The sequence below is a fragment of the Rhipicephalus sanguineus genome, chromosome 10 (assembly GCF_013339695.2).
Source record: "Rhipicephalus sanguineus isolate Rsan-2018 chromosome 10, BIME_Rsan_1.4, whole genome shotgun sequence".
In the NCBI taxonomy this organism is placed as follows: Eukaryota; Metazoa; Arthropoda; class Arachnida; order Ixodida; family Ixodidae; genus Rhipicephalus; species Rhipicephalus sanguineus.
In genome coordinates this window covers 63078158-63103299 of record NC_051185.1, presented here as the reverse complement: position 1 = coordinate 63103299, position 25142 = coordinate 63078158, and the positions used below count along the sequence as shown (strand labels likewise).

The following is a 25142-nucleotide window of genomic DNA, read 5'->3' as shown; positions in this document are numbered from 1 at the left end:
GTGAAAACTGTAGGCACTTGTCGATGCAATTGCAAGGCAAGGCCACTGAACACCCTCTGCTAGCAGTGTTTGCACGCCACACTAACCTTACGGGATGACAGAACATGACTTAGAAAAAAACTGCACAGACAAGGATACAAGAAAGTTCCCTTGTCTGCTTCTCTAGTCAGGTCCTTGTCTGCATGCTTAATTTTTTCTATGACTGATCCCTACCAACTACCTCAACTTTTCTGTTTTTTTTTTGCAGTTGAAGGTTTCTCAAAAAATCAATTGAGCACTATCTTCTGGTGCTGCGATTGTTACCATCATGCATATGGCTACTACGCAAGTTTGTCTAATCTTCGTGCCCACAGCCTAAAATCGTTCTGGTAAGCTTATTAATTGTGCTCCATCTTGCTAAATTTCCAAGCCCTTAAAGAGAGTTGATGAACACAGCAGAGCAATCGGTATTCCAGAACATGCATAATCATTGCGAATTGCATTCACAGTGCAGCCATCCGTTGAAAATGGTGAATTTGCCATTGCAAAGCTCCACACCAAGCTTGACGAATGCACACTGTGCGGTACTGCGACAGCAAGCCGAGTCGTCACCAAGTTGAGGAAAACAAATCAGTTTTATTCACAAAACTGGCAACACATGAATTACATCCCTCTCCAGAGACCAGCATGACGACGCACAACTGCCGACGCGCCGGGCATCGCAGCGACAGCCTGCTCACACAGATGCAGTCTTTTTCCCTCTCCCGTTTTCGGCGAAGTTGAGACTTCAACGCACGCCATGCCCGCCAACACAGACTGTTCAACCAACTTTCAACCTGGTACATGCTGCAATTTGTCGCACTGATGCATTTCCCCTCCCAACCACCTAGTACCTAGGCCGTTTCATTGACAGTCCACCTTGATTCCCCCGCTTTATCCCCGAGCCCAATCACAGATTGTCCCCACTTTGATGCAATTACGTCAATGCCTCCTGTGAGCATACTAAGCCAGCCCTCTCGCTGAAAGGCCTTTTTGTTTCCCGTTGCCTGTTCTCTGAATCATCCTGCTCATCCTTACAGTGGAGAAAGTGTAAAAAAAAATATTTGAAATGACCATGCGCTGCAAGAAAAGAAAAAGGTTACAAATTGACAGTAATGCGGGCTTCCGGGGATGCCCGCGCAAGACATGCAATCGCATACAGTAACTGGAGTTGTGGTACGCGGCGGCGACGCTTGTTAAACCCCACAAGTGTTTTTTTTTTTTTTCTCTCTCTCTCCTCCCGGTCCTTTTTTTCGCAGCCGTAGTGCGGCGTTTCCTCCGCGACACCGATTAATGTTAAGAAGATACACTGCTTATCAAGATAACTGGTTACCATGGCGTAATAAATGCTCGTGCCAAAAAACTTGACAATTATACAGACAACCCACTTACTACAACACGTTGGCCTAAAGAAAAAAATAAGGGGGGGGGAGTAGACAGGTTAGTAAGGTGCACTCGGAGAGAACAATAACCAAAAGAAACAACATGCTATATATGCAGAAAAATTCAAAGACCCCTTGCTCCGACGCGGCACTTGGTGGCTAGTCGGCTGGTGCACTACTGAGAGCTAAAAAGTACAGGCTTGACGAGTGTGTTGTACAAAATGGGTTTGATTAAGAAAAGCTTGATTGGGCATAGCGCTAGATGTACGCACAATTTTGATTAATGTGGGTGAGGTCACCACAGTCGCATGAGTCCCTTTTTGAATTGAGCCCTCGGTATGCACATCCTGACATGCACGTTTGCGCAAACCACCCAAAGGTGCCAGTAAGATCCAGCTCAAGCGCCAATCAAGAGTGATGGGGATTGAGAAGTTAGATATGCGTCAAGAGTGTCCAGTTTTCACTGGCACATAAGGCTGAAGCATAACATCTGATCAATACACGCAAAGAATACAGCAGAATAAAAAGACTGTACAGTAATTGTTCTCCTACTGTATTTGAAACTTGACGACTAGCACGAGTGTGTTAGGCCAAACAGGCGCATCAGTCATCACTGCTACTGCCAGCCTTATCTAACTGCAACTGACAAGACAAATCTGTTGGGATAACGATGTGTATGACTCTAAGCTGCCAGTGAAATTATTAAGAGCTCTCTGGCAGGTGCAAGTGAGAAAAAGGAAAAGTTGTGCCACAATACTGTTATACACTAGCCAGATAAAACAGATGCATAGCCTGTGTCGAGCCTGTAACCAGCCGTCGTCAGATGCACCAGCCTGTCTGCACCGTGCCTGTGGTGTCACTCTCGAGGCTCGCTGCCAGTTTTATCGCAACGAAGCAAGCACACAAGATGGAGGAAACGATGCGAATCAAGAAAGGAACCCACCTGCGATGAAGTTTAGCCAGAGTCGTTTTACCGTTATGGTCCTCCTACAATTTAGAGTCTGAAGTTTGAGCAGTTCGGCAGGGTATCTAATAACTGCTAGGCAAGCACCCAGCAATGGGTTTCACAAATCCAAGACAGCTAATGCAGCAGCTGGCAGATGCAACTGATGCCTGTTTCAATAATTTCGCTACAGCCTGCCGAAACGTGTGATACGCACACACCAGCAGAATTGTTATAAGTCGCAAGCACACACTTTACAAACTACTTCCAAAACAGGAAACATCTTGGTATGCAACTGCCGCGCTAATCACATATGCACAGTGGGCTTGCTGGTGTTCCTGTTCAGGGGTTCGCATGAGCGGTGGCAGCGGCAAACATTTCGAAAGAATGAGTCTGCGTTTCCTCCATTTGGTGTGCAGCCAGATCCCGGCCAACCTGCAGTGCCAAGTTCCTGGCTCTGCAGAAAGTAGGCCTTTCCTTCTTGTTGCACTGACAAGCTTCACAAAGCACAAAGATTTACACTGTTCGCTCAAGGAATTAAGACAAAAAAATACAGCACTCACTCACTCAGTGCTAGGGTCATTGTAGCCTATGAAAGGCAAAAAGTCAGCAAGCAGATTAAACAATCAAGAATGCAATACTGCAGACGTACATTTGTCTAACAAACCGATACAGTGCACCCACTTGTAATAACTTTTTTTTCCCCCACGGCATGTAGTGGCAAACATTGGTGCTCGGTGTTAATGCTACAACACGAATATTTTTTTTTCTCGCTCTCTCTCTCTCCTGTGTTTGTTCACTCCAGCAGTAGTTTCCTAGCACAGGTAATAATAATAGTGATAATCATGATAATAATACACATTTCAAAACATTTGGACCGCCTAACGGTGCCGTGTCCCAGCATGCATATCAAGGGCGCTAGGCCCGGCGTTTACGCAGACAAACACCAAAAACTCATCTCAATACAGTAGTACATTTATGGGCATCAAAGCAGTTTCGGCAAATGAAAAAAGAAAGAATTGGACGCGAACGCTGCTCGACATGTCACTGAAGCCTTCGCTACGAGGACCAAGAAACAGTTGCCACTACAAAATGAACGCGGTTTCTGAAAAAACTCGCGGGGCACAATAATATAACAAATGGGAGAGGGCAGCCGCTACCCATTAAACGCAAGAGTGCCAAAAGCGCAAACTAAAGGAACAAGAACAGGAGCTGGTCCTATAGCAAAGCAGTGAACGACTGCCCGACACATTTACACAAAAGCTCTGAGGCTAACTGGCTCCCCACCTACACTCAGTCTAGCGTTCAAGTAAAGCTAATACGGCTGCAGACGACGCTTTGAGTCGTCTGCCGCTCACTTTTCAAGTGAAAAGCTGTTCTCATAGCAAGAAGGGGGGAGGTTAAAGAAAAAACTAAAAGCGAGGGATGCCACAAGAACACTGCCCTGTCCGGCGCAACCGGATGGGTTTACAAAAGAAAAAAAAAAAAGATCGCTCATGCAATTTATGCTGCGGAGTGTGGTGAAAGGGGGCGGGTGCGTGCAGTCGGGGAGAGAGAGAACCATTGCTGCGGCTTTGCTGTCGCGCCGGCTCGGTCTTCGCTTCGCTGCTTGATGCCACGAAAAATGAGAGCGCTCGTCGAGCATTCCGAAGAACAGAGGGGCAAGCACCCGTAGACCCCTCCCCCAATACCCACCCGCATTAAAGCATGAAGTCTGGTCGTCGCTGTGTGTGGGAACGGCTGTCCCCGCTCAGGACGCCACGTTATGTCACGTTACAGTTACGTCTTTCGTTACGTCGTCTATGTGCCCTCGGCTGTCGGGCGCACCCGATGCCGCTTGAAGAGTGGGGCTGTTGGCTATCTCTTTAAAGAAGTTGCACGCGCGCGACAGCTTTAGTCTTGAAAAAATATCGCAAGACACGTTTGCCTCCGTTCATTTTGCGGTGCGGAACTCGGTGGTGAGCTCCCTTGTTCTTGAAGTGAGTTATGCGCGGAGTACTTTGTCTACGATGTCGAGTAGTAGAAGCAGGACGCTTAGTTTGAAAGGTTGTGACACTTTTCTTTTTTTGGTCTTGCCTTAAAAACCTTGAATAAAATATAACTGGGAGAGGGGTGGGAGGGGTTGAGGACAAAGAAGCGCCCTTTGTGCCTCTCAATAGGTTTTTCAGGGTAAAAAAAAAAAAAAAAAAAGAGTGTTCCCGTCAAAAGTTCTGCAAGCACAGTGTCTCAAAGCAGCAAGTTTAGTGCCAACGTGGCGCTTTTTCGGCGCAACTTCCTTTCTTAGCTTCAGTTTTTTTGCTTCTTTTCTCTAAACTGAGTAAGCGTTCGTGTCTTTGATCATTATATTGCAATGGCTCCGCCGACGCATGCAACAGAAAGCCAATGCGGTGGTTATCATTGGAAGAAGGCCATAGCTGATGGCACGTTACCTAACTCCCTGTCAACATGGAAACAATTAGCAATGCTTTGGCTGCCTTTTTTGTGGGTGGGAGGCTAGCATTCAAAAGAGAGTCAAGAGGGGCGACAAGTGAACGAACGCTGGGTCTGCCCGGCCTTTTCTTTTTCAGACAGAGGAATCTTCCCCACCTTCCAAAGCCTTGTTGTCGCAGCCCAAAGGAAAGTAATCTTAGAGTCGTCGCGCTGCGAGTGCGTCTCGCAAGACCGCTGCAACCAAAACTCCCCGAAAGAGGGTTCTGGACAAAAGTTTTTCATGTTTCACTATGGTAGTTGTATGTTTCCACCCCCCGAACAACGGATGTCCCCCAAACTGGGCGAGCGTTGCGAGGGCGGTTAGCGGGGCATTGATCGCGTGATCGTGCCTCTACGGTTTTTTTACGCTTTTGCTTTTTTTTCCATTAAAAAGCATTTTCCTTTATCCCCTGTTCCTACAGTTTCGCTGGTTTACTGTGAAACCAAACGGCAGGGAACAGCAGCAGCAGTAACCACTGCCCCGAGGCCACTTTAAAAACTAAGGTGGCGCAAGACGAACCATTATCTACTGTTCAAAGAAAAAAAAAAATAAATACAAGATACGAGCCGCTTCTGTCATTGCGAAACTCCGGTGGCCATTGAAATACCAGCCATCATCACCATTGCAAATCTCTCACTCTCCTCCTCGTTTAGACGTTGCGTAATTCACAGTCAGTCGGCGGCCATCTTGTTCCCAGTTCTCACCAACACTGCTCTCCGATAAATATACACCTCGCAAAAACCTAACAGAAAAAAAAAGGAGTAAAACACTGTACATGCACACCGTACGCTGACGTCTGCTTGCATCTGGTCCCTGGAATTGTGTCTCCTATGCTGCAAACGCCGTCAAAGCTGTGGTTACACTCACGCAGTGCTCGGAATGCCCAACGGCTTTAGCGTTTATTTTCTTATGAGCTTTGTTTCTCCGATCATTACCGCACTCTGTACACTGAAACATTTTCGGTTTGTAAAGATACTTTTCTTGCGTCTACATGCAAAACAAAAGTAAAAAGGCTGCCACATTATCAAAGGTCTGGTGTGCCAATGTTAAAGTTGAGAGACAAGCAGTTGCTGCTAAGCATGGGTTCATCAGACCAGTACTTCACACACCCGGGCTTCATTGTATGACCAACTTTCCTAATCGATGTGACTGGCGTTTTAAAAAGCCACAGCTCACGAGAGCAGCGGGCACAGATTGTGGCCCGACCGCAGCCATCTTTCAGTTTGGGCACAGCTCAATACACTGTAGGCTCGATTCGATGCAGTTGGCACACAGCAACCAGGGCAGACGACGCGACGTGTGCGGAAAGTGCCACGTCTCCGCCCAAGAGTGACACGGTGCAAATCCTTGTTTTGACAAGATGTCCTTTGATGCTAATGAGTCGTCGCTTGATCTTTCAAGTCCACGATGAGTTCGTAAAAAAAAAAAAAGCACAGGGGGAAAAAATGCAATGGTCGAGCACTCATAGATGAAAAATTGTCTCACTTGTTCACAGACACACACACATGCACGCACAAGTTCATCCCCAACAAGTCCTCGGTGATGCCGCATGTTCAGGTACGGTGTGGCCCACACCACTGCTCGGCGCAGCCGAGACGTGTCCGGTTCACACGTGCTGTAACAACAATTGGGGAGACTTTTGCCAGACAAAAAAAAAAGAGGGACAGATGAGGATGAAGAAGTGGAAAGATCGTTGATGACACACCACTCCGTGGGTCTCTACTGCTGACCAACCTCTCGCGCATTCCAGTGCCGACAGTCGACTGCGCGTGAAAGACTTGTTAAAACATCATAAGAGAAGAGAGTTGTACGCATTTAGGCAGAGCTAGTTAGACAGAAATGAAAAAATAAGGTCCTTTCTAATTCGGCCTGACTATAAGAAGTGGTTAATTTTCTGGCTATGACAAGGTCTAGGCGCAGCAGGAAGAGGATGTTATGACGTACCGAATTCAAGATATTGAGAATACCTAATGAAAACATTGCCAGTATAAGTACATGTGTCGTTGCCTTTTTCAAGAACCGGTCGTGATACCGTCGAGGTTACATGCCGGCAATGTGCACAACCAGTTGATAGCTTGTGAGAGGCTGCAATTTTGCTGCTTTTCTTTCCTTGGGGGCGCCACAGTGGGCTCGGCTTTATCAGTGACAACACCTCCAAGTCGTTTCCACTATGTTAACTGCTAATGCACCCAAACCAACTAATGCAGGCTGCTTAGCGCGTTACCAAGCAATGCAGATGCTCTCGCTTCCACTCATTGCTCACTGGCTTGCAGTGAACCTGCAGGCAGTCTTGATGTCACAAGCGATTATTATCAAGATGGTGCTGGAAGTATCGCTGACTACGTCTTCACCTGCAGTCCACCAATACGTTGAGCCCAAACAGCACCACATTTAGACGGATCTACTAACAAAATAAAAATGAAATCATCATGTAGAGTATAACGAGGTAAAAAAAAGTAATGTACAGTGGTACCATAACAAGCAGAGATCAAAGAAGCGAACAAAAAACTGTCGGCACTGGGAATCGAGGCAGGCCGGTCAACACACTAGCAACTCGCGGTGCGTGTGGCAGCTGCTAGGTCCTTGATGACGGGCTAGACAGAGGCGAACTGTTCCGAGGCCGCTGCCGCTGCGGCTCCGTTAGAGCTAAGTGGGCCGTCGGTGTCGCTTTCAGTGACGGTGGCGCCAGCAATGCGCAAGGTGGGCACAGCAGCCGCGGCCGGGCAGTCGTTTTCATCCGAGCCGGTAGCGCTTGCGTCCAAGTCCTTGGCCGCCAGCTGACTCACTTCAATGGTGCAACTGCAACGAGGTAAGGGGGTAGGAGAACAGCCGCACGTGAGCAGGCCTGGTCTGACTCCTTCCCACTCGGGTTAAGACCCGCACATGCTGAACTCAGCTTAACTCCGCGACAACCACATCCAAGCAACTTTGATTCAGTTAACTCCACCACCTCCTCGAATATTTGGTTTTCATGAACACCTTGAGGTGGTGCAGTAAAACCTCTTAAAGGGCCAGTAAACAGGCTCCGAAATTTTTTTTACGCCCCCCAAACAAGCTCGCCAATTCGTACAGCAGGCCGTGGCGATCACATTTTTCGAATATTACAGCGCTGCGTGCCGCGCAGAAGGTGCAATTGTCAAGGTTTGTTTAGAGTGACCACTATTTTATAGAAGAGCCATGACACCACCACCCTGGAATTATCGGATGCTTTTCCCATACATTCAATGGGTTCGAAGTGCATTAGTATTCCTTCTTTAACCTTGTTTAGCACTGAATTTTCTTTTTTTGGATGCGCTTTCATGAGTGTGCTCGATTGATCAAGTTGTGGTAGTTGCTGCGCGTGGTGTACACTACGCATGTCCTTCTGGTGTCTGATCTGTATAAAGAGTGGAGTGAAGCAATAAATGCTGTCAGTTGAGAGTAGTGCTGTGTCCTGTCTTCTGTCTTGTAGTGTCAATTTTTTTTGCACTAAAAAAGCACTATGGACTCTGAATGCATATCCACTTTAAATGTACTAACAGTCAAAACGTAGTTGCAATGGAGTCTCGCAGAGCCTAACATATTCGCTGACCGCTTAAATACGGTGTGCTTCAGCTGTAGAGCACAGGCGGATGATGTCAGGGCTGAGAATGGTCTCTGCTTCGGAAAACTTGTGGCCAATATGGCATATGTCGAATGAAAGTGGAGCTACTTCCTCGTGTTGCGTAGTTTTTCAGTGGACTGTCGTTGCCAACCTATAGCCGTGGTGAATTTAAGCCATAGTGGCTCATCCTATGCCTACTAGTTAGTGCGTACAGCGATCACTTTTTGTCGCATTCAGGTTAACTGTGCCCATGCCCTGTGTGGGCGATGCCACAATTTGTTGCAAAAGCCACCTTTTCAGTAACTTCAAAGACCAGCTGATTAGTGAATCCAGCTTAGCACTATTACGGCGCTGCCTGGATGTTTATCGAGGCGGCGATGGATAAGCGTTGGAAAAGAAGGAACGCATAATGGTGGCCAGCGACCAATGCGCCAGTATGGCTTGTCGCCGACAACCCAATCCAGATAAGCATCTCTGGCTATTTCCTTGGCAGCGCTTGTGGCATGGTGCTCTTTAAGTGTACTGCATGCTTTTAAGGGGGCAGACTCATTTTAGACACTTTTTATTTATTTCTTCAGTGATCTTGATGAAAATGCACAGGCTTGTGCAGTTTTTTCTGCTGATTTCAAATATGCAATCACTTTTCCTGTAACTCATCTCATTCCCAAGATAATGCAAGTTCAACCCCCCATTGTTTAAGGCCTCAATAGAAAAAAAAGTGCTTAATTAAAAGCAACATTCAAGATATGGCAACATAGACCAATGATTGAAGATTGAAATTATGCAAGCAGTTTCTTTTATTTGGCTTTTTTAGTTATTTTACGGCAGACTGCACTTTCCACTCTGAAAAAGCAGTTGGCACGCTGTTACAATTTTGATGAGTAATTAATTAAAAAGGCTTGTACTCTAAATTCCATTCCCATAGTTGGATTCTATACACATACAGGTTTCCATTGCAAGAAGAATTATTGCTCTACCAGCCCTAGCTGCCGAGATATTGAGGCCTTAAGATTGAACCGAGTCATAAATTCACATTTTGAGAAAAATGGCAAAAACAAATAACACACACTTTATTCAAAAACAACAATAAGAATGTGCATATTTCTCAATGCAGATCCTAATAGCCACCAGGAACATAGTCAGACTGGTGCTTAGCACTGCGGTGGCGCTTCTTTAGTGCTTGCTGGACCTTCTCACTAGAGGCACGCTTGCGGTTTGAGTCAGCCACTCGACGCCTGTCCTTCTCAGTCATCCGTCTGACGCTTGGGAGGCTGGGGTTGAGACTGAGCTCATCGAGGATGCCTGTTGACGTTCTCAAGTTGCCGCAGTTGAATTTCATCACTGCCTCGGCAGCTGCAGCTTCCACTGCAAACAGTGAAGCATGGCGCTGCTTAGGTGCCAAAGCCCAGATCATGGAATGCAGGCTTTCATTACTATTCTGGGTTTTACCCCTTTGACACCTTTCTAGAGGCCCTTTTTCTGACAGGCGCTCATAAACTGGCAGAAGAGCCTTGCACACATGTAGTGGCAAATTGTAATGATGCCTTGGAGTGGGCTCCCCTTTGGCAGCAGCTGCGTTCTGCCGGCACCAAGAGTCTGGGCCTGTGGGACACAGGCTGTGATTTGACTCACTATCATTAGAAGTGATGTGATGGTAAGTCGCCATCACAGCTCTGTGCATGCCCTCCACATCTCCTTTGTGAGATTTGAGCGCCCAGCCATAATAGGAGCTCAACTTCGCGATGAGGTCCCCAGTGAGCCTTCCCCTTCCTCCAAGGGTTTCAGAGGCGCCTCCTTTGGGCCTCGCAACTAAATTGCATAGGGCAGTGACCATACGCTTTTGAACGTGATTCACACAATCCTCTTTTTGCACTTTGATGAAGCCATAGACGTCTGCTTCTTGCAAAGCGAGGAAGGTGCGGCTGTCACCATCTGAGAGGATTGTCGTGTACTTGAGGCCATTTTTTTTAGGGACCTCTCAAAGAGGAGCACAGCTGCCTCAACTTCCATTTCGCCAGCCTTTTTTGTGGTATTTTTTGGCACACGTGGCTGTCCTGCCAAGCCTGATATGCCGGGTCGTCTGCCTTCGGTCCGTGCTCACATCCGGCACAGAAGTTACTGAGAACCACATAGTCAAGCACTAGGCCAGTGAAGAGCTCGATCACTGCCCCCACGCCTATGTGGGAGGGACGAGTGCCCGCGCGTCATCCAGGAGCCGTCGTACGAGACTGCAATTCTGTCGGCATTGTCGATACGCAGCTCCTTGTAAAGCTCGCGAACTGCACTCGCGCACTCGCCCATGACTTTTTCGGCCGCGCGATTAGCTGCAGGAGTCAATTTCCGCTTCACATATCCCTGCCACGTTTTACTGTGAAGTCCGCGATGGGATATGTTCATTGTCGAAAATATATCATTCATAGCCGCTTGACGGTTCCCAGTGGCCTGCATGGCTCGAGCGGCGAGAATATTGATGGCGAACGGGTTTACTTTCTGTGCGCCATCCACTCGCGGAGAGCTCCATGCTTGCGCTATGTCGCCACAGTTCACGCAACGCGCACACATTTTTACGGCAAGGCCGTATTGTCTGTCCTGTTTGTAGATGCTGACACTTCCGTTGCAGATTTTACACTTCATGGCATCTAACAGTTGACCGAAGCAGCCAAGATCGGCGATCAAAAAACTTGCCTCTTCGTTTGGTTTACGTTTGGAGTTCCGTGGGAGCGGTACGGCCCCCGGCCGGCCGGAACACTGAACGCGCGTCGTTAAGCGCGGGGACAAATGGTTGTTTTTTGTGTGTTTGTGTGTGTTTGTTGCGAGGAGGAGAGCGCCAAAAACTCAATTTCGGTGCTCATTTGCACAAAAACGTCTCTTCGACGGGGCGGTCATTGAAGAAGGAGGCGTGTGCTTGCCAGTTCCTGCAGCTGTGTGTTCTCAACGAACAAAGCACCGCGGAGTGAATCGGCGGAAGAAAGACAATATATAAAAAATAGAAGATTTGCGAACGGAGGGTGGCGGAGGGAGCAGGACGCGAAGAAAAAAAAAAAAAGCCGGGAAGATGTGTATGGTTACCTGCAGCTCCGAGCCCCAGGCAAAGAAACAACGCCCGATGAATTGGATTGGGAAGAACAGCGGGGGGAGGGGGGAGTTAGCTATCTCTACTAAGGTTGTGGGGAGAGAGCGAGGGGCATGCGCGCAGACGCACGGCGGACGCGGCCGCTGCTTCGAAACAGCTGCAAACTTTCTTTGCAATAAATATTCACGTCGAACATTACGATTACTTTTATGACAAAAACTACTACAATTACCTGAGGTAGGGAGCATCAGGCCCGGTTTTTTTGCTAGGCCTAACTATTCCCCGCCTTTAAATAAAACTCATAAGAATTAAGGACTAACCGAACACCGCCTCGCTAAACATTTATTGGATAACCACCGCGTAATGGGCTCGGCGATAAATATCATTCCTTCGAAATTTACCTGTCGGCGGACGAGATGGGACGAGGGGCATAACACACATACACAGTGGGGCGAAGCCGAAATTTTTTTTTCGGGGAGGGGGGGTTCAACTATACAGTCTCGTGAGTTTGATGTTCGCAAAATTGAAAATTTTCGGGGGGGGGGTGTTAATCCCCCCTCCCCTCCTTCGTCTGCGCGTTCCGGTGATGGATGTGCCGGCGCAACCCATACATGCTGTTGTTAGTCACGTTCGGTACCCCTCAATGAGCACTTCTGGGTTTTCCGTCGCTGAAGAGTTTATATTGGAAAAATAGGAATATACACTATTCTGGCGAGGAACACTATTCGATTAATTATTCGAAATTTTAGAACATATATCGCACACTCCTAGGCAAGGGGGTTTTTGTCAAATGATGTTAAAAAAAAGCTGGAGTGGAAAAGCCGAACGCGTCTAAGAAAAAGGCGGCATGTGCTCTTCTTCGTTTCGGCTTACCCTTACCCACGGATATATACTCGATCTACATATATCTTACACCGACCCATATCGGTCCACAAACCGACTTCAGTTATTTAGCCCTATTTTGTTTTTATCCAATTACGTGTTAAGGGCCCAAAAACTAAAGAAACAAGACCAAGGTTGGTTTTCGCCAGAGAACGATACTTCCCGCCTTGCATCCTTATCAAAGTTGCTTTACATACTCATTCGATATATTACTTACCTGAGACTTTTTTTCACCAGAACAAGGCTTTTTTTCAGACGAGAAGGCTATGTTTTTCAGGTAAGGTATGAACTTATTCGCTTCTGTCGTGTATGATTTTTTTAACCCTCCTTAATTTCGGCATAAGGTGATATGCCAAGGAGAAGGAGAATTAACTTTATCCAGGCAGCGGGGGTGGCGTCCAGCAGGCCCGCGGCAACAACTTCGGTTTTGGTTTGAAGGTTTGTAGATTTGATCGCGAGCACGTGGGATGGGTGTGTGGTTGAAGCTAGTCGAAGCGGTGTAAATAACAGTAATTGTAGTGGGCCATTCCTCAACAATTTTCACCACTTTTCACCATTTGTCTGGTGTATATCAACACCAGGCCCCCAATTTCACCGATTTTCCCAATCTGGTGCCGAATTTCACCATCGGCAACAGGTTGTTCGCGCGTCGTTGACGCGCCAAGCAGACGATGCGAGCGCAATCAGCCAATGAAGTGGCCACCTCGTGGTCACGTGCGCTTAACAACCAATAGCATCGCGTACTTTGCTTCTTTTTCGGTTGCTTTTTTTTTGGCAACCAATGAGCGGAGCGAGGCTGCTTGAGCGGGAATCGGAAGGTAAAGAAACGCTCTTTCAAACGAGACCAAGCTCTGCGTCGCGAAAGAAGTGGTGTTTTTCGGTCAGATTCTGCGCAAATCGAGCTCGCGAGTCCTCTTTGTAAAGACATAACAAGTAAATTATCGCTTTCTGGAGCCTGAAAATTGGCAGGCAGGTGTAAAAATGCTTGCAGAATTCAAAAATGCGATCGAAAAAAAAAAACGTTTTTTTCGCGATTTTTCGGTCCCAAAGACCCGTCCGCCCCCTTAATAAATGACAACTCAAGTCACTGCGCCATCGTGGGACCGTTTTAAAGAGTACGTGTTGCTTTGTGGTAACAAAAGCACTTCGCTGTAGCAGAGTTAGCTGAATGAGGTACTTGCTACCTTCGTGTACAGTGAGGAACCATGCAAGCATCGAGAAACCTTGATGCACAGATATGATGCATCGTATAAAACCTTGTATACCATGTATACCACGTATCGCAAAAGCTCCTATACCACGTATATGAAGTATTGCAAAAGCTCGGACAGTCGAACCCACTTATAATGATCCCACATATAACGATCTATCGGTTATAACGACCATATTTGGTTGTACTCACGATTTCCCATGCTAACCATTGAAGCTGCGTCCACATATAGTGAACATTTTTCAAAGCCTCCTACTTTTACAATGAACACTTCAGACATGGTTGCGGTAAAAATATGGCGCATACAAAGCGAAAAAAGTAAAAACATTCCTTCTAAAGCGTGACAGGGGCGCACGCTCGCGCGTGCCCCGCTCCAGTTTACTTGCGACTAAGATATCCCAGATCGGCGAGCACCGCACGCAGATTTCGGACGCTGCGAACAAGGTCGCTCACTTTCCAGGCGTTTCTTCAGTGGCAGAATGGCAGTGAGGGGGAAAAAAAAAAAGAAAAAAAAAAGAAAAAAAAAGAAGACGCAGCATGAAGCCTTGCGGTCAGCAGCTACGACCGCCTGCGATGAACCAAACAATGCCTTGGAACGCAAGAAGGCATAAATGCAAGAAGTGATAACCGCGATAACTTTCCATCGCAAAAAGGTTCACTGCGTCCCTAAACTCGTCGACGCCACAATGTGCCGTAAAAAGTCGTCCGTCTTTTCGGTAACGGCAGAGACCGGTCGATCGGTGATTACGACTTCCGCGCGATTGCGGCGATGCCTTCGCGGATAAGCATCAGAAGAGAGCGAAGGCGAGGTGGCGGCCGTCGATGAAACGTGCCATTATGACTTATAGCCGACAACCTTATCACAGTCATCTGTAGATATTTGCTCAGCTGCACGTGTGGCGTGCGCCTTACACTGCGGATTGACGGTGGTACGAGCGCGCCATGCTGCCGTTCGCAAGTTCGCCGCCGCCGCGTCGTGCGAGACCACTTTAAACTGCGCGTCGCTTTGTAGAAACGAAAGTAGCTCGCTGTTGTTGAGCGGCGCGGGCACCGAGAAATGTCGATGCACTGACAGCGAGCGTATACTGTGTGTTTGACTGGGTGACAACTCAAGTGTGCCGCGCATCGTCGTGCAGGGCCGCGAGAGCATCGCGGAGACGTCGAGTGCCCGTTGCTTGCGAACTGCTTGTTTTCGCCGCGCTGAACGAAGAGGCTAGTCGCCACACCCATGCACGGTCCGGAGTGAAGCAAGCACGAAGAACGTACAAACGCGCGCATACGGCATACAGCAAGCGGCCCGGCAGTGACTCCGCAAGCCGAGTAGGTGACGCGCTGCAGGCAACTAGCCAGGGATGATCGGCTCCACGTCGCGGTACCGCGCTTCGGTGAAATGGTGTCAGCTCATTGCAAAGGCGATTACTTCACTCGTGAGCATGCAGCGGGCATCGCTTCATGACGCGAAAAGGCTTAGCTTTTCACCGAAGGGGTTGTTAGCACTTTAATAAAAATGCAAAGAAAAAAAAAAACCGGCTTGGACGCTAAGCGCACGTTTTTAAGGGCGAGTCCATATAAAATGAACTACAGTAAAAGCTTGTTAATTCAACTCTTGTTAATTCGGAAAATCGGTTAATTCGGACACGTCATCTGGTCCCTGTAAATATACGCATCACTCTATGAGACTGGGCGCTCGTTATTTCGGACAGATTTGACCGCAAATCGGATAATTCGGCGACTTTCGGGCTGCTGGCGAGGCTTGAAAACGAAAAAAACAACAATTCGGAACAAAAGTGAAGCTCAAACGCAGCATCGCCATGGACATCAATTATCGACTTTGCTTGGATTGAGACTGGTTGAACACCTTTTTTTCGCGTGTGGGTTTTGTTGCTTTGTTTCGGTCGGAGCGCTGCATCGTTGATTAGCGATTTATCGAGGAACGTTTCAGTACGGCTCCTTTAGCTTGATCGTTGCTGGTGCTTTTGTGCTGACTTCTCGTGTGACCGCACTCTCCGCCGATGGCAACGCCGGCGAAGCGGCCCAAGTACGAGGCCAAGGACTTCACCACCAAAGTAGAAATTTTGCATGCTCTGAATAATGGGCTCTCCCGACAAGAAGTGAAGAGTGATGAAAGGGGATCCTTGTATCCGCGGCAAAAGAAGCAAGGAACGAGTAACCGTACTTTTAGCCGCCAACGTGACGGGAACAGAGCGCTTGCTGCTTCTCATCGGAAAGGTTCAAAAGCCACGCTGCTTTAAGAACACCAACAACCTTCCCGTGGATTACCGTGCCAACCGAAAAGCGTGGATGACGGGTGAAACTTTTGCGGACACTGCAGACATCATGCAAGCTGCTGAGCACCTTGAAGGGCTCAGAAAAAATTGTGTCCGCGCGAATATCTGCTCGAAAGCCGACAAGCATCCGCGATTACTTTGTTAAGTAAAGGTATGTTGAAAAAACTCGTGCATTTGTTGTGTTCATTTCGACCATTCGATAATTCGGACATTCGGTTATTTTGGACATTTTTTCCGGTCCCTAGAAATTCGAATTAACGAGCTTTTACTGCATTCATATAATGACCACTTTTCGCGACACTTTCGAGTTCGTTATAAACGGGTTCAAGTGTATACCCCATATATCCAGTATAGCGAAACCTCGTTGCATCGATACCATGTCTTGCGCGAACCTTTGTATACCACGTATCTTGAAACCTTGCTGCACCGATACCACGTAACACGCGTGTACAGTCCCGCTCAATATGACTTGCAACACGTGAGCGAGTGGCCTCACGAGTTCAAAGATTGCGCATGGCCTCAAGTTGTTTTCATTTCAGCAACTAAATGATATTTTTTTTATTTGGAATCATCCCCAAGTGCGAGAACCACGTTTAGTTATGGAAATAAGGGCTAGTGGAAGCAATGAGCAGTCCTTGAACTCGTGAGGCCACGCACTCCAGTGTTGCAAGTCATATTGAGTGTGACTGTACAGTAGAGCAATGTGGCGATAGGCCACGCCGACATTTGTTGCTGCCTCCTTGCCATCATCGCTAGTGTGCCATGGGTACACGGACTGCACGCCCCTTGCAGGAAGCTCACTGTCGCTGCATTAAATACTTGCCACACCCGTGCGCTGCCAGGAATGTAGCGAGTATTAAAAACACTCCCTCAAGTGGCAAATGCATGCAATCCTCTTTGGTGTGCAGATTGTTCTTGCACAGAAAACGAGGGCTGATACCATGGAAGCTTTGTGGACAGCAAGAAGTTTAGAAGTGAACTGTTAAAGGGCCCCTAAACCCCCTCCGACATTTTCCCAAACATTTCAAGTAAACAAGCGCATCGCGTGCAGAATGCCGTCGCAATCAACGATGCCACACGCCGCAGCGCTACAGGTCGCGGGCGCGCCACAATTTCGAAAAAACAATAGCTTCTCCTTTCCGGTCCCCGCCATTCCCGCCACTGACATGTGTGACATCACCAGTGAAACTATGACGTTATCAGTTTCGATGCTTGCGAATGGCCGAACGACAACCGACAACTTCCGGTTACTCTGCAAACAGCTGTTCATGCGTACCTTGCTGTTCTTGGTCGTGTTGCCGCTTGCGAATCGACATCTGCGACCCGTAAGGGCCCGCTCACGCTAGCGGCAAGCCTGCCGCAACGGCGCGGTGCCGCAGAACGTCGGCCGTCGCCGCACGCGCGACAGCAGTCCAACTTGCACGGCAAGCTACGCCGGCAAGCCTCCGAAAAACATGGCCGCAGTGCCAAAAGTGGTTGTCGTCCACCTCGAGTCTATCAAGTGGCCGCCGTGTGCTCTGTAGCGTGTAAGCTCCGAACTGATGCTTCCATTTGCTTTAGATTCATGTCCTTAAGCTTCGACAGCAAAGTATTCGTACCGATTCAGCCCCGTTTTGGACAGCCATACTCAAATAATCGATGCTGTAGGCTTAGCGAGTCGAGAAGGGCGCTTCCGAATGCTCGGAGGACATAGATTACGCGTTTGTTAGTTGTTTCTAATCCTCCATAGCTGGCGCCACTTGACCTGGCGCCAGCTTGGGGACATTTTATTTGGTTTTACGCGACGCTTTCTTTAATGCCGGACAGACTAAGACGCAACCGACAAGTCGCTAGCGTAATTACACATCCACGCCTTGCGGTTTGATGAGCTCCGTGAACTCATCTTGAGTCGAGGTGGTCTGGCACGGCGTGTCCCCGTACGGGTCCCATCACGTTGGCGATCCTTTGAAGGCGTGCGCGCAACACAGGGTCCATACCGGCACGATTCGTAGGGGCACGGGCCGGCACGGCAGCAACAGCGGTTAGTCAACGAACAGTGCACCCAGATACCACACAGAGTTGACGGCGAGCTGGAGCGTCGGAGTCGCCGGAGTCGCGGCAACCGGAAGTAGACGCTGTCTCGAACAGCGCGTCAGCGGTGACGTATGCCACGCGAGATGAGGAGGGGCATTCAGCGAGGAGGGCAAAGCGGTTTTGGAAGAGGGTAACGTAGGAAAGAGGGAAAGAAGCGATCGTCGAGTTTCGATCATCAAACGCGTGTAACTCCGCTATTACGGCACCGTTTCGAAAAATTCTCACGGCTACGTGTTCGTTGTAAACTCGAGCACAACTTCCTCACCTCAACTAAATTTCGACCGCTGGGTGGTTTAGGGGCCCTTTTAATACCTGCCGGTGTGTGTTGGCTTTCTGTACACACAGAAAGCCAATGCAGACTGGCAGGTATTGAGTGTGTAAGCATATATCTTGCTTGCCTCGTAGCTTGTGGCTACCTCTTTCATGTGGGTTTACCCAACATGCCTGCGATCATTTATCACTTCTTATTGATGAGTAAAACTGCAATTACATTTAAGCAGCAGGCACTGTGATACAGCTGAACCCGTCTATAACGAACTCGAAAGTGCCGCGAAAACTGGTAGTTGTATCAGTAGTTCGTTGTAAATGGACTAGCCCTGAGAAACATGCACCTGGCGACCAACCGCATTTTTTTCCTGTGCATTTTTATTGAAAATCGCGAAAAGCCCCTCCGGTGAGAAATTAGGCCTTTTCGCGTTGTGAAGCGATGTCCACGGCATGCACGAGTGAATTAAACTGCCTTTGCACACCATTTCAATGAACCGTGGTACCCCGCCACATGAAAGCGATCATCCCTGGCCAGTTGTGTGCAGTGCGTCGCCTACTTGGCTCACGCAATCATTGAATCCCGGCCGCGGCGGCTGCATTTTCGGTGGAGGCGAAAATGTTTGAGGCCCGTGTACTTAGATTTAGGTGCACGTTAAAGAACCCCAGGGGGTCGAAATTTCCGGAGCCCTCCACTACGGCGTCTCTCATAATCATATGGTGGTTTTGGGACGTTAAACCCCAGATATTATTATATTATTATCATTGCCGGGTTGCTTGCTGTATTACGCGCATTTGTGCGCTCTTTGTGCCCGCTTCACTTCGGACCGTGCACGGGTGCGGCGAGTAGCCTGTTCGTTCAAGGTGGCGAAGACAAGCATTTTGCAAGCAACGCGCACTCTGCGTCTCCGCGATGCTCTGACAGCCCTGCACAACAGGCGCGGTGCGCTTGGGTTGTCGCCTAATAAAAAGTCACAGTTTCATCGCAAGGGCGAAGCAATGAATGCGATAGCAACAAATTGTAGTGTTACACGAAGTGAGGCTGGCAGCTAACTGTTTTGTATCCGATCTCGCGCAACTACAGAACGCTGGTGAAAGAGAATACGGCCACTCCAGGGAGAGGTGCTCTCCGCATAGTCACTTAGCGTTGAGACCGCATCACGTAGAAGGGATGCGAGCCACCCGATGTGATGGCTTTTGAGACAGCACGCGCGCCAGCCATCGCGCCCTTAGATTCAAAGTTCAAAGTGGCTGCCCCCCCGCCCCTCGTGTCTTTTCATGGTCCTGTCTGCTTCGACGACAGGCCTCCTGAGCGGGGTGATGTCGCATGCACCCTCTGAGCGATGGAAATGGGCCAGCTCGTTTGATCTCTGCTTCAGCTGTGTTTGTCGCCCCCGCTCGTGCGCTTTCACCCGCAGTAGAACATACAATGCGCGGGGGGGGGAATCTTATTAATTTGGATGTCATACCGGAAGGACATGACGGCGATGGCAAAAACTCGTCGAAACTGTCCATATAATTGCTACTGCAATAAAAAACGCACTATACGCTCGCTGTAGGTGCATCGACGTTTCTCAGAGCCCGTGCCGCTCAACACCAGCGAGCTACTTTCGTTTCTACGAAGCGACGCGCACTTTATCTCGCACGGTGCGGCGGCGGCGAACTTGTGCATGGCAGCATGACGCGCTAGTACTGCTTGTACAGCCGTCAATCCAAACAGTGTATGCCACACGCGCAGCGGAGCAGATATCTACAGATTACTGTGATAAGGTTGTCGGCTATAAGTCATAATGGCACGTTCATCGACGGCCGCCACCTCGCCTTTGCTCTTTTCTGATGCTTATCCGCGTAGGCATCGCCGCAATCATGCGGAATTGTAATCGTTGATCGGCCGGTCTCCGCCGTTATCGAAAAGACGAAAGACAGTTTGCGGCACATTAGGGCGTAGACGCAGTGAACTTTTAAGCGCCGAAATGTTATCGTGGTCATCGCTTATTGCATTTTATGGCTTCTTGCGTTCCAAGGCGTAGGTTCATTGTAGGTGTTCGTAGCTGCAGAGAACGGCGCCAGAAAAAGTTGCCGTGCGAAAGCTGACCGCCAGGCTTCATGCTGCCGCTTCTTTCTTTCTTTCTTTTTTTTCCTCACCGCCACTCTGTCACTGAAGAAACGCCCTGGAAAGTGAACGACCTCGCTCGCAGCGTCCGAAATTAGCATGCGGTGCTCGCCGATTTAGGGTAACTTCGTCACGAGTAAAATGGAGCGAAGCACGCCTCTCATGCTTTAGAAGGCCTGCTTTAACCTTTTTTCGCTTCGTATACACCGTATTTTTACCGCGACCGTGTCCGAAGTGTTCGTTGTAAAAGTAGGAGGCATTGAAAAATGTTCGCCACAAGTGGAAGCAATTTCAATGAATAGCATAGGAAAATCGTAAGTGCACCGAAATATGGTTGTTACATCCGCTAGATCGTTATATCTGGGATCGTTATAAGTGGGGTTCGACTGTAGTTCCAATTTAATGCCTTCAGTGCCGATACATTCACATGCAGCCAACCAGTACGAAAAATGAGTGTACGTGTACAAGGCAGCTACGACATGCTATCTATCACAAGACATAGCCTTCAAGATTCGAGGGCGCTGTCGCCATGGAGGAAGGAATACTAAGGAGAGGCCCTATCGTATTTCAATGCATTGCGAAAAGTGTGGCGGAAGTGACGTCAGATTTATGGGGCAAACAAACCGGTATGGGGGCAATCAAAACAGCAGACGCCCCGCGGCGTGCTCTCCGCGGTGGTTAGCTTCTGCGCAGATTTGTAGTCCCGGCGTAAACTTAGCGCGTATTGTGCGGTTCGCACGAAGTAAAATGTTGCAAGCAGACGTTTACCAGGCTGTTCGTGCGTGGCAGGCCCGAGCGCTGCGTGCTGAAATTCTTCGTGGAGCGTTTTTGTGCAACAGTACAGAATACCGGTACGTGCCGTGATCAAAAACGTTCAGCCCCTGCATCATCGTATTCGACCTCACCTAGCAGTGACTTACGCGTTCTGCTGGGCGTTAGGCCTTCCCTTTCTCGTAGCCCGATTTCCCGATCTGTTGCCGGATTAGCGGTTCTTTGTTCGTGTATGTGGAGTGAGCGTAGTAGCTATTCGGCGCAACGCCAACCTATAGTTGACGTAACTTCACGTCGAAAAGAGGACACCGCTGTATTGTATACGCGATCGTGCACGTAAAGTTTGTAATTCCAGTATGCACACAACAAGCACGCAGCGAGCGCACACCGCACAATACATACATCACGTAGTCCGATAACAACAACATAAGTTTATTGCCCTTTCGTTGAACGACACAGCCTCTAAAAACGTACGATGCCTTCGGCGCATGTTACGTTCGGCACGTCAGACGCCAAAAACAAAAGTTCACGTGTGTTCTGAGTTGACACAATGAGTAAGAAGCAACAGAGCGCACATCCGAGAGCTTCGCATGCAAATACCATGCATTAGTGATCAGCAATGAAGCGAACGTGTATGTACACATGAAATGTGACACCCGGTACTTTCCGCAGTGCACGCGATTTGCACCAGGTATACGCAACAGCTGGGCATTGCGCAGCTTTCCTAAAGAACAGACACAAGGAGCAGCACGCGTGAATCGACTGCGCCGCGGCGCCGCTTGCACGGCGAAAAAAAAAAAAAAAAAGGCTCGAATCGAGCATGCGCTTGCAAACGACACGGCGGAAATCGTGAAATGTTTCTAGGCTCCTTCGCTAGGAGGCGATGTGGGTGTTTGCGATGTGGAGGCTTCACGAATGTGACGTCAGGACATCTCCTTAGTTTTCCTTCCTCCATGGCTGTCGCTGAGGTTTCAAGAGATGGCGATAGTAACCTGAAGATGATAACCTGAAGATGAGCAAGTCTGTGCTACCTGTCGCTTAGCGGAGAAAGTGACCACTAGTATGATAACCGGCAATAGCAGCGCATAGTCTGAATTATCCATGGCGGATCCGATTTGCGTGCAATTCAAGGAGCTCCTTGATATACTGAGTGCATGTAGCTTGGCTGGATCGTGCCACTTAGCTAGAATTATCGAACAATGTAAATGAACAAGGTCTTACTGTATTGCGCTACCTCAAGCTCAGCAGCAGCACACAATATTTGCTAAGCGACCATGTCGACTTGTTTTCACTAGCGATGGAAACGATAGCAACCACGCTTTGTAGGTTGCTGCTCGTAATACTGAGGCATGCCACACAAGTTGTTGAACATAAAATGTCCAACTACATCTTGCATTTTGGCTGGTAATAACTGCGCACAATTCAAAACGACTGTAAATTCAGCCTAATCTCGAAATTCGAGTAGGCGTGTAAATGTCTTCGGTGCAATTTTCGGTGCCACTGAACTACTACAGTATAACGTCGTTACAACGGACCTGCTTACAACAGACATTTGGATACTACAGACCAATTTGCGGCGTTATGCCAACCTCCCTATCTGTTCTATCGATTGAACTTCATTTATAACAGATTCTGGTACAACGGACATTCGGATATAATTGACTAAAACGTTAGGCCATCAAGGTGGTCAGGACCCCTTTACAACGGACTTTTCTACCACGAACATTCCAAATTTCGTACCTTCAGACTTCAAACATCGCTTTGCATACTTTCGGGACGGGAACAGCGCGCTGCGGATATCGACGTACCGATTTAAGAACGAAGGCCGCCGATCTCTGGTCTGTCAATGATCAGCTATGCCTAGCTATAACGACAAAAAATCGGCGCGCGGCGTGCTTGGTGTTGCGTTTTGGGACGCCGACGCACGAAACTGCTAGCCGCTGCCACCGCTTCTCCGAGCGGTTGCTGTGCGGCGAGTTTGGCCGCAGGGTCCGCTGCTGATGTGCAAAATGCCCATCCGCGGTTCTGAGGAGCAGCGGGGGATGCGATTTGTTGCTTGCGACGAAGGACAGTGCGGCTTCTTCGCTTTCGCATGTCTGCTGGCATGATGTTCTGGCCCGCAAAGTTCGGATTTGTCTCATATGCGGGCGCCGTGAGCGTAGTTAAGCCTGGCCACGACTTCGAGCAGAAAGCTTGGCTGGCTCGGCTGCAATGTGCGTGGCCGCGGTGCCCGATGTTTCAAAGTACATCGTGCTCGATCGCGAGTACCAACAGTTGTCCCCAGATGGTCTTCTACGCTATTACAGTCCGTCCGAGACGCGTGTCTGTGATGTTCGTGACGAGTGCGGCGCAATATCGAAATCTGACGATTCAGCTTCTGCTTGAAGCTGCCAAAGCAAAGCGTAATTATATCATAGATGATCATCGACCCGTGAATACAGTACGCGTCACTAAGCAGCGCTATTTGTGACAGCCGTGACCTCACGATGCACAAGCAGCAGACGACGCTCTCCCAGAGCAAGCATCGGTCGAATGGCGATAATTTTTTGAAGAACGTTTTTTTTTGCGATTTCCGCATTAATTTTCGCCACCTTGGCAGGCGCAACAGATTTTTTACGGCACTTCTATGTAGTTTTCAGTGAAGATATTTTAGAATCAAATAGAAAAAGGGCTACAGAAATTGACGTGACTTTCAGAAAATCGTTTTTTTTTTGTGATTTTCCGCAGTAATAAAGCCGCGTCCCCCATTAAGAATAAATCCATTCTTTGACTGCGTTTGTGACTCTTAATTCTCTACGGTTATAACAGACCCATTCCGCGTTTACATAAAAGTCTGTTGTAACAGTACTTGGAATTTACATACTCCCTTTACAACAGACCAAAATCCTCTTCACTATGAAGGTCTGTTGTAATGAGGTTATACTGTACAGGGTTCTGCCATTCTCGTTTCTCTTCCACATCTGTAGGCACTAGTGAATCTAAGCTGTGTGAGCACTAAAAAAATTAAGTGAAGGCACGAGAGAGGGCTCACTTGTCCCCAGTTTCGATGGTGCATCCACGACCTTTGCCAACCAGTTTCGGCGTAGGCTCCTCCTTGGTTGTTGCCGTCTTGGATGCCTTCTTCTTGTTCGCACGTCTGTTTAGCTGGGGAGGAAGGGAAAAAATAAAAATAAATTAAGGGCATAGCCAAATATGTTCTGGCTTGAACAGGACAACACTACTTTCAAACCGCACCACAGAAATGGACGAGAACTTTAAACAACACATGAACACTGAAAGAAGGATAATTTTAAGGGCTCGTCTTTCATTGCTAGACAGAAAATTAATTAAAACAGACAAGAAAGCCAAGGAAACTATAGGGAAAGCTATTTGTACTATCATGTAAATGTGAAGAAAGTAAGGTGGACGAAAAAGATAATTTTAAACGATAACCTTTAATGTACATATATACCCCATAAAGTGGACAGGCGGAGGTTGACCACCACTGTAGCTCAGTTGGTAGAGCATCGGACGTGTTATTCGAAAGTCGCACGTTCGGTCACTACCAGCTGCAAGTTATCTTTTCGACCATTTTACTTTCTTCACATTTACATAATTACTACAAATAACATCCCCTATACTTTCCTTAGCTTTCTTGTCTGTTAGTTCTAATTAATGTTGTGTTTAACAAAGAAAAACGAGCCCTTAAAATTCCCCTTCTTTCGTTCATTCATAGCGAGGGTCTCGTTCTAGCAGACTGGATGCCTTCAGGAAGCATGCGAGGGATTATTGGTCAGCTTCCAGCTCCTAGAAAGATCACGTGCTTCGTGACGCCAGCAGGAAGAGTGTTCCACACTCGCCGCCATGGCTACAAGCAGCGCTGACTGACACTCTCACGTTTAAACGTACATATACAGTCGAACACCGATATATCGAACCCACATATATCGAATTTTCGGCTATACCGAACTCATAAATTATCCCCTTGAAAATCCTTTGTAAAAGTATAGAAATTTGCACGTCTATATCAAACGGTATTTTTACCTGCCATCGGATATATCGAATGCCGCGCGAGCTGGAAGGCGTACTTGGG

General features: G+C 48.2%; 1 long non-coding RNA gene across 1 annotated transcript; it reads right to left on the bottom strand.

Annotated features, from left to right (window-relative positions):
• Positions 1–595: 595 nt before the first annotated feature.
• On the bottom strand, positions 596–24295 carry LOC119371991 (uncharacterized). The gene is made up of 2 exons (XR_005179391.2): positions 24102–24295; positions 596–7612 (listed from the first exon to the last, which is right to left on the bottom strand). It is a non-coding gene; the product is annotated as an uncharacterized LOC119371991 (long non-coding RNA).
• Between the last annotated feature and the right edge of the window lie 847 nt (positions 24296–25142).